The following is a 9570-nucleotide window of genomic DNA, read 5'->3' on the forward strand; positions in this document are numbered from 1 at the left end:
TGATATGGAAAGGCTACATTTTTGTTCTGTTGTAGTTCACCTTACTAGTTTTTATTCCTCTCCTGCCTGCAAATCCATACTCTTTATTCCCTACTAAATGTTTATACTTCCAAGCCATTTTCCAAATTCTGGATATATTTCCTTGGAGAAACTATATAGGTTTATGTTTTCTATATAAATGATACTGTGGTATAAATCTCATTTTGCTCCTAACTTTTATAAAATATTAGGTTTTAAGACTATTTATGTTATCTTATATAACGTGCTCCTGACTGGTGCATGTTCTCCTGCATTCACATACAATCTTTTCCTCTAGTCATAGATTTTTAAGTTGTTCCCAGCTGTTCCACCTTCTACAGACTTGTACGTGTCTTCCTATGAATCTTCCCTGTAGTTTCTATGGGATATATGTCCTAGAGTGGAATGGCTTGTGTTTAGGATATGTACATATTTAATTTCAGGTAAGGCTGAATTCTTCTCAGGAAAGGTTGTACCACTTTATACTTGAACCAGCAAGACACGGGGGTTTCATTTTGTCTACCCCTTCAGGAGCACCTGACATTTTCTGATTTTTGTTAATCTGGTATGTATGAAGCTGTGTTTTGTCCCATCTGCATTGTCTGATTACTAATGAGGGTACGCATATGCTTTTAGTCATTCTAGTTTTCCAGTCTATGAAAAATACTTCTAATTTGCCCCTTTTTCTATTAGGTTTTTATCTTTTCCACTGACTGTGTGGTAAAAGAAATTTTTTATACATTTTAGACTCTTGTCAGGTTCAGACATTGTAAATAACTTGTCTTGTCATTTGTTCATTCTTGTTTTTGGTGACCTTCATGGAATAGAAATCTTTTCCCAGTTGTGCTTTTAAGTGTTGTTGTTGTGTCAGTTTTATAGCTTCACCATTTACATTTAGGTCTTTAATTTAATTTGGAATTTATTTTTGGGTACAGTATGTAATAGGAATCCAACTTTTTTTCCAGCTAGTCATTAAAGGAAAAGGGTTAACGAAACCCATTCCATGTATGAAAAAATGGTCGTGGTTCTACCTTCTCCTTAGCACAATTTCCTTGGAAATTTATTGAGTTGAGATAAATATCTCTAGCTATTTATTCACAACCTGTTTGTTTTGTGTAAAGAAAAAGTACAGGCTTTTAGACTTCGCTGAGTAAGGTAGGACTGGTAACTGACCTCATTCCTCATTGCAGACTTGGAACCTACTGTCAGAGATTTTTACAAGATAGTGGTTCCTATGGCACATAAGGCTTACCTAAGGAGAATGCTTCCCTCTACGTGGTGTGTTTACTGTGGTATATCCTTCCAAGCTAAGCCACCGTGGTACCAAGTTAAATCCTTTTGGGTACTGTGAATAGCTACTGAGTGTGTAGAGTAGGATTGTTGTCCATTTTTCTAACCATCTCCCCAATAATGTTTTCCCCATTTCATTACATACCAAGTTCCCATAAACATGAAATTTAGAGCCTCTCTGTTTTATTGATACATGTATCAATTCCTTTCCCAGTACCACAGTCCTAATGTTACTTTGTAATATGCCCTAATGTCTGATAAGTGAATCTATTTTGTCCTACTTTGTGAAATTTACCTTAGCTATTTGTGGATTTTTATTCTTCTATTTAGGTTATAATATCAGTTTATCAAATTTCCTTTTTTAAGGAAGCTGCTGAGAGGGCACCTGGGTGGCTCAGTTGGTTAAGCCACTGCGTTCTGCTCAGGTCAAGACCCCAGAGTCTGGGGACGGAGTCCCACACCAGGCTCCCTGCTTAGCAGGGGGTCTGCTTCTCCCTCTGACCCTAGCCCTTCTCGTGCCCTCTCACCCTCTCTCTCAAAAACCTATTTTAAAAAAAAAATGCAGAGATTTTTATTGGAATTACATTAATTTATAGGTTAACTTAGAATTGACATAAGGTCAAATCATCCCATTTATAAACAATTTCACTCTCCATTTATTTAGGATATGTGTATGTGTGTTTGTTGATATTTTGTCTGTCTCTGTTGTGTTGGCTAATTCCTAGGGACTTTATAAATTGTCTTGCTCTTGAAAATGGTGTCCTCTTATTTCTGGTATAGAGAAATATATTGAACTTGGTGTGTTAATCTTGTATTTGTAGTTTTGATGAAGGCTTATTGCTAATATCAGTTCTCTTGGGTTGTCTATGTAAATGCAAATAATGACAGTTTTTTCTCTTCCTTTTCAATTCTTATACTTCTCATTCTCTTTGTTTTGGCCAGTTTACCAGTCTGTATTTGACAGTGATTGTGGTAGCAGGCATTTTTATTTTTTTCTACCTCAGAGTCTAAAGTTGCTATATTAAATATGTGTTTGCAGTGAGTTTTATGCTAGTTAGTATTTTATCAAAAAAAGTTCCTTTTGGGGTGCCTGGGTGGCTCAGTTGGTTAAGGGTCTGCCTTTAGCTCAGGTCATGATCTCAGGGCCCTGGGATGGAGCCCCACACTGGGCTCTCTGCTCATTGGGGAGCCTACTTCTCCCTCTCCCTCTGTGCTCTCTCTCTCAAATAAATAAAGTCCTTTTTTAAAGAAAGCTCCCTTTTAATGCTAATTGAAGTCTACATTTGTTTAGATTGTCTTGATTTTTCACCTTTAGTAATAGTATGATGAACATTAATTTTTTGATATCAAACTATTGTATTCCTGCTTCATACTGGGAGGATTCTTTTGTATGAAATAATTTGTTTTATCAAAAATATACCTATAAAGGAGTGTGAAAGATGATTAATATAAAAGTGAGGTACTAGGTTGCAATAATGAGTTCTATATAGAAGGCAGTATTGCTACTGTTTGATGAGGTGTCCCAGGAGAAGATAAGCTGAAAAGAGACATTGGATCACAAGCTCCAGTTTGAGAATTTACAAGGACCTTTTCTGTAGAAGTCACTGGGCAAGGTCCTGAGCAAATCTTGGGAAACTTAGGGTTATCCATAGTTAGTTTGTGGAAAGTGTCAGCTATTAGTACTGAGTATCTGCCTGTAACACAGTCTAGGGGAGTGGGCTGCTTAGGCATTTCTGCTTTTGAGTTCCTGCCTTTTTTTTCTTTTCCCCTGCTTTTACTTAAGCTCTCAGGAGTAGATCAAAGCAGAACATTTGTGTATTCTCAAATGATCAGGGAACAGGGCTTGAAGGAAAATAGCGAGGAGTTCTTCAGCACGTGGTTTAGCTAACCAAGTACAGCTAATAATCTAGGTCAGGTTCACCCAGGTTCGATCAGATTAAAAATATGCTATAAAGAAAGCATCACTCTGTAGTTCTCTTGAGTCATTCTGCACAAGTCTGAACTGATGCTTCTCTTTGTTTTGAGGTTTGCATTTTCCTACATAGTCCTTTTTTCCCCCTGTTGTGTATCTTTATCTTTCATTATAAATATTTTCCTCAGGGTTTCTGCTGAACTTTGGTTGTCTGCTTATTTTTAAGAATAAGAGACTGGGGGTGGCTGGCTGCCTTAGTAGTAGAGCATGTGACTCTTGATAATTGGGATCATGAGTTCAAAAGCCCCATGTTGGGCCTAGAACTTACTAAACAACAACAACAAAAACAACAAATATAGTCTCTTCTGTATATAGAAGAGACTATATACAGCTGATTGAAGACCTTGAATAGGCAAGTAAGACTTGTTGTTTATGAACTTTATGTTACAGCTATTTTGGAGGCCATGGCACAGAATTTGTTAATATTTCCCTGAATTCAACTATCCATCCAGTCTCCAAGTAACCCACCTAACTCATAAGTGTTCAGGAAAATATCGGAAAACACCGTCACTGTAAGTATGTGATCTAGTGAGAGTGCAGAGGGGGTAGAAAATTACATCTGGGGACGCCTGGGTGGCTCAGTTGGTTGGGCGGCTGCCTTTGGCTCAGGTCATGATCCCAGCGTCCTGGGATCGAGTCCCACATCGGGCTCCTTGCTCCACGGGGAGTCTGCTTCTCCCTCTGACTCTGCCTTCCACTCTATCTGCCTGTGCTCGCTCTCGCTCTCCCTCTGAAAAATAAATAAAATAAAATCTTTAAAAAAAGAAAAGAAAAGAAAATTACATCTGTATAAATCTTTCAGACTCACTAATCAGCTAACACCTCTCCCCTGAGAAGCAGTTAGGAGCAAAAGTAGGAAAAATAAGCACCCGATTGTCATTCTGGAAAAATGATTCCATGTGGAAACATGGAATAGGGAATTATGTTACATTGAATAGTGTGTTAGATTGAACTTTTATTTTTTAAGTAATCTCTACACCCAGCCTAGGCCCCAACCTAAAATTTAGGGATTAAGAGTAGCATGCTTCACCAACTTAAGCCAGCCAGGTGCCCCTGAATTTGTATTTTAAATTCATCTTTATATTTGCTTATTTTTTTGGTCTCTTTTCTACTTCCAAGTGGAACATATTTAAAATCTCCATTTGCTAGCTTCTCATGGTTTCATCAGTTTTTATTTAATATATTTCTGCCACCTTATTACACATTTAGTATTTACTATGCTTTCAGGTTTGTTGTTTTTATTTTTATTTATTTTTTTTTTCAGTTGTCATTTATTTTTGGCTCTTGGGGCAATGTTATCTTTTCAATATGAAAAAAAGCAAGTTCAACACAATATAGAAATTTGAAGTGTAGGACAGGATGAAGCCAAGGGCAGGGGAGGGAATAGCAAAAGGAAAAAAACGAGATGTTGCCAAAATGGGAGGGTCTCCTTGTCCACTCTCTGGAAGAATGATTCAAAAGATTTAGGTGGCAGTACAAACCTTTCTGTATATACACAGCAGAGCTGGGTGTTTGCTAAGGGTGGGGATGGGGAGGGTCTTTCTGGAGGCTAGTCCCTCTTCCTCTTCTTGGCCCCCTTCTCCAACCAGGGGAAAAGGAAGGAATCCAACATATGAAGGTGGTTATATAGGAAAAGAGAAGGACCTGCTTTAACAGGGTGGGGCAGACCCCTGCAAAAGAAACAGCTCAGGACTCAGCTTGGAAGAAGACGGGAAAATACAGATAATACTGTCAACACCTCTCCTGAAGCTGAGAGGAGCAGGGAAATTCCTGGAAATTAGGACTCAAGAGCCTGGATATCTCTCTCCAAAACTGCTCTAGAATAGAAAACCCTACCCCTTCCTTATAGGTACCTCTACTGCTATGAGGTAGCTTTGTTTCCTTTCCCCGGGGCTACCACATGGGCTTAGGATGGTGGCAATCTACTGGGTTTTAAGCACTTGGTTCCAGATGGGTTTTTGTTGTTTTTAATAGGTCAAATTTTCTTCTTCAGGTTTTGTTTGTTTTTTTTGTTTTGTTTTGTTTTGGGGCTTTTTGCTGCAGGAAGCCTTATTGTTTCCGCTTGACCCAGGCTTGGGAAAGGGCTCCAGGGTGATTAAAAAGCAGGCTTGTGGCCGCAGGGACAGGTTCAGGCACCAGCTGTGTGGGCAGGACGCCAGAGGGGCCCCTCAAAGGCTGCTGGGGTCCTCGGGTTGAAGTGTGAGCCTCTCCCCGAGATCCTTGCCCAGCCCAGCCTTGGGGGTCCAGCTGGCCTGTGGAGGTGAGTTAGGGCGCCGCACTTCTTGATCGCCTTCTCATTGTGGTTCTCCAGCAAGTCTCAGAGATGGGGCCTGTGTGCGCAGAACCTGGGGCGTTCCAGATCCAGACCGGCGGGCCTCTGGTTCCTCTCCAGAACCGGGGCGACCTCCGTGGCATCCAGGGTCTTACACACTTCCCTTGGGACCAATTCTGAATGTCCCTGGGAAGCGCACAGCCTCTTTGCCGATTTCGCATCTTCAAGGGACTCAGCACCTTCGTGCTTCCCCCTACCCCCCAGCACGCAGAGGTGGTGGCCTGGGCCCTCCAGAGGCACTTCGTCGAGGTTAAGGTAGAAACCTGGAGAGAAGCAGGTGCAGGAGGCCTGCTGAGGCCTGCTGAGCATGCGGGGGACAGCGGCCTCCACCTCAATGAAGTAATTCTGAGGAATCTGGGAGCTCCCATCTACAGCTAATAAGGACCTAAACTCAAAATAGTGAGTTCATTGGTCCCGGAGGCAGAGTATGGCCGAGAAGATGTCTTCAAAGGTTGTCACTGAGAAAAAGTTTGGAAGGGGGTTGGAGGCTAGCAGAAGGGAGTTCCTGGGTCCATTCCCTCCAAAAACTGTTGACACAAAAGACAGATCTGGGACTGTAAGGCACGCTGCCTCTCCTTGAGGTTTGAAAGCTACACATTCTGTTCCTATTCTTGTGGTTACTTCTAACCCCTAGTTATGTTTATTTTTCTCTACCAGTGTTTAAAGTTGTAAATATTGAAGTCTTATAACAACACAAGACGGTTGGCACCTGTCACCCTCCTTGCTTTCTCCTCCAAACTCTTGTCCCTGTTGGTCCCCTGCCCCTCTTCCTTCACCAATGTTGGTATCACTTGAAATTTTTATTCCACATTGTTACAGTTAATTTTTTATATTTAGTACTTGACTAGTTGAATAAATAGCTTGTTTGAAATTACTGTTTTTCCTTACTTTCTATATATGTTTTATCCATTTATATTTTTAACTATAAAACTGTAAAAGTGCATGGTTTTTAAAAATCAAATTTTAAAAAGGGAGGGGGGAATAAGATAGTTCCTCCCAACTCCTGATCCCAGGAGCAATCGCCCTTTTTTTGTTTCTCTGTTTTTACCTACTTTAAAAAAAAAAAAACTTATTTGAGAAAGAGTGAACACAAGTGGGGGGCGGTGGGGAGAAGGAGAGAGAAGCAGACTCCCTGAGCTGCTGAGCAGGGAGCTGGACATGGGGCTCGATCCGAGGACCTCGAGATCATGACCTGAGCCAAAGGCAGACACTTAACTGACTGAGCCACCCAGGCACCCCTCTGTTTACCTTATTTCTAAATAATGTGCTCACCCTGCTATTTCTTACCGATTTTAGAGGTTGTTTTAACCTGTCTCCTTGCCACCCCCCATGGCAAATTGGACGCCTTTTGCTACTATCCCACATATCCTCTGCACCATTTTAGACTCAGAAATAGAAGTTGTGCGTCAGTAATGGCAAAGCAGCCATGCCAGCTCTGGAGCACCCACCTTTACTGTAATTTGAGAGAAAAATAAACTTTGTGTTCAAACCACTGTATTTAGGTTTTGTGTTAAAGCAACTTAGTCTGTACTAAAACTAATAGAGGGATAGATGAACTTATGACCATAAAAGGGTTAGACTTGGTGAGCAGGGGGAAGTAGAAGGAAATCTTAGATAAAATTACCCATTCTGTATAAAAGGCCTCAGGAGGGAACATCTGTACAATGCCAAAGATTCTTCCTTGGGCAGAGATCATTGAGCCCTAATGAACTGGCTATTTGACCTTGGACAAGTCACTTAAACCACCTTGGAATAAAAAGATTGAAGAAATCCATCTTTCAAGGATTCTCTCTCGCTCTGTCATTCTGTAAAAGGATATTTCTCTAGAAAAAAAACAAGAGTGGTAAGGAAAAGCTTCAAACATTAAGTACTTGAACTGATTCCTCAGAGATGGCATATGGTATGTGGATCAACAGCAGGAGCAAATGTTATGAATGGGGTCTGGTAGTAGAGCTCCATTCTCTAGCTCTGCTTGCAAACTGTGCATCATTAACTGACTTCTTTTTATTGAACCTTGCTAAAGGCAAGCACTGTCAGCCAACTCAAACTTACATTCTGACCTTATCTAAACTCCTTTCCTCAGAGCTATAGGCTTGATAATCTGCCTTCCAAGTTAACACAAGTGACACTTTCCAATACACATAGGAAGAGTTACCAGCCTTCTAGCCTACAATATGCTTATAGCTGCTGATGCCATGCATAGCTTAGATCTTTGTTATTGTAGCACACCACTTTCAGGGATCAAGCTTTTCCTTTTAGGGACTACCCTAACCTTCTGTAATATACCAAAAAATACAGTAGCTAAAAAAAAGATAAGCATTTTTTTTTCTCATGTAACAGTCTAGCGGTAGTCAAGGAATCTAGGGCCCTGTTAGGCAGCTTCACTTTACAGGGTAATTCAGGGCCAAGGTTTCTTCTATGTTCTCACTCCACAATCACATGAGTCCTTCTAATCCTCATGGTTTAAACTGGTTCACCACCATCACAACTGAGTTCAACCCTAGCAGAAAGAAAAGTAGAGGGCAAGTAGCTTCTCTTTAAGAAGTACAGAGTTTGCCTAGCTTCAGGGTCTCTGTGGAAAAAAATAGTAAAAGATTTGTAGAAAGAGGTGATATAATCACAAAAAACTCCTGATACACCGTTAGACACTTAATCATCAGATCTCATGATAGTAATTATTAGTTTGGATAGGGCTTTACTTTTTCTCTTTTTTAAAATATTTTATATTTATTTATTGGAAAGCAAGCAAGTGGGGCTGGTGGAGAGGGGCAAAGGGAGAGGGAGAGAATCTCAAGCAGACTCCCCACCTAGCTGGGGAGCCAGCCAGGGGGCTCAACCCCACAACTCTGAGACCAAATTCAAGAGCCAGAGGCTCAGGGCACCTGGGTGGTTCAACTGGTTAAGCAACTGCTTTCAGCTCAGGTCATGATCCTGGAGTCCCGGAATCAAGTCCCACACCCAGCTCCCTGCTTGGCAGGGAGTCTGCTTCTCCCTCTGACCTCTGCCTTCTCATGCTCAGTCTCTCATTCTCTCTCTCTCTCAAATAAAAAATATTTTAAGAGTCAAATGCTCAACCGAGGAGTGCCTCAAGCAACCCTGTCCTTTTTTCTCTCTCTTTTTCAATAAATAAAAGATTTATTTATTTGAGAGAGAGAGAGAGAAGGGGAAGGGGCAGAGGGATAGGGAAAGAGAATCTCTAGCAGACTCTCTGCTGAGGAAGGAGCCCCAGGAGGGCTTGATTTCAAGACCCTGAGATTACAACCGAGCAGAAACCAAGAGTCCGACGCCTAACTGAGCCACCCAGGTGCCCCTTTTACAGTCCTTTCTGATTCTAACATTGAGTTTTGGTTCTCAGAACAGATACTTTGCAAGTGGAAATAAAAGTAATTGGAACGTAATACTTATCCTACAAAACTGAACCTTATATATATCTTGCCGGGTTCCCAGTAATAGCATTCACCACAACACGCTATTAATGTTAATGAAAACTGAATTTGTAACCCAGAGCTATTTACCTTTTTCAGGAGATGCTTCCTGATAAGGACAATGCCTCCCCCAAGATACTTTTGGTGTCCCTCCGACAATTCAACTTTCCCATTCTACCTAACCTAAACAGGTATACTAAAGAGACCTACAGCGCCAACTACTTCATTCAATCTTTATCCGACTTCTTTTCTCTCGCGTTTCCGTTTCTTCTGGATTCAGAGTTGGTCACTTAAGATCCCGCCGGCAGGATCTGGTTGCTAAGAGACGAGACGCTGGGAGGGTGGGGACGCTGCACTGCGACAAGGCTGAGAGTGAAAGGGAGAGGGGGAAGGGGAAGGCAAAGGCAAGGCGCCGCGGCCGCGAGCCTCAGCTGCCTGTGTGGCCACGGGCCCCAGTTCTGCAGGAGCTCGTTGCTCATTGGCTCCGCCGCTGTGGCGCTGGCCTGTGATTGGTGAGGCGGCGCGGAGTGGGG

This window comes from Mustela putorius, unplaced genomic scaffold (genome assembly GCF_011764305.1).
Source record: "Mustela putorius furo isolate JIRA1106 unplaced genomic scaffold, ASM1176430v1.1 tig00000224_pilon_pilon_pilon, whole genome shotgun sequence".
Classification (NCBI taxonomy): domain Eukaryota; kingdom Metazoa; phylum Chordata; class Mammalia; order Carnivora; family Mustelidae; genus Mustela; species Mustela putorius.